Below are 988 nucleotides of genomic sequence, written 5' to 3' on the forward strand. Positions count from 1 at the left end.
GCTTCGACCTATCTGTCAGGGTCAACCTGGGTTGAATAGGACGTAGTATATAATTTATTGCCAAGCATTCCACAGAAATAAAACGAAGAATTTGCTACGGCAAGGTTGTGTCAATAGAATGAGCCCAATCCTGAAAAATAGAATCATCTCAATGACTACCAAAATGAAAGATCTGAAAGACTATATGTGGTCAACCCCATCTTTACGACTCTGAATGCAGGCCAGTCATTAAAGACAATGAAAATAGAATAAAAGCAACAGAAGATGGGTTTCTTAGTCTTCGGAGACTCCTGAGAAATTTCTGGAAGGCTATAGAAATCTAATGAGTTAGTAAGAAGCCCGCGTGGATCGCTGGCAGATAAAAACAATCAGGAGATGACAATAAATACAGTTGTTTGACACCCTTGAATTGACAAAAAAGACTTGAATATCTCGCTCTCGCTGGCAAAACTGAAGACAAACAAAGAGCCTAAATAAATGGGTGACCAGGAAAGATCATGATAATGAAGCTTTTTTAAGAGTGTTCAAACAAAAGGAATGAATGGAGAACCGATGTCTGACGCTGATCTGGAACTTATGATGAGAAAATCTAAACAATATAAATATCCTATTCTGCCCTTGTTAGCTTTGACAGGATAAATTGTGTTAATAGACTTCTCGTCTTTTGCATACAAAGATAAAAAGTCTAATAACCGTTGCACATCAGAAGTCAGTCCTAGAATTCAGGCGGGAATTGGAGATGCAAAACGATCTTATATCTTAATGTTTAGAAGTCTGACTCGACACATTTTGTTGCTGTAATTGTTGTTGTTTTGTTTTTGTTTTGTTTTTGTTTTTTGTTATCCCGAATCGAAACATCTGTATACAACATCTTTTGGAAAGAGAAATGTACAGAAGACACGGTAAATGCGAAAAAAAAGTGTCGCTCCCACTCCATGAGAACAAATGCCAATCTCTCTCTCTCTCTCTCTCTCTCTCTCTCTCTCTC

This window comes from Aplysia californica, unplaced genomic scaffold, assembly GCF_000002075.1.
Source record: "Aplysia californica isolate F4 #8 unplaced genomic scaffold, AplCal3.0 scaffold00470, whole genome shotgun sequence".
In the NCBI taxonomy this organism is placed as follows: Eukaryota; Metazoa; Mollusca; class Gastropoda; order Aplysiida; family Aplysiidae; genus Aplysia; species Aplysia californica.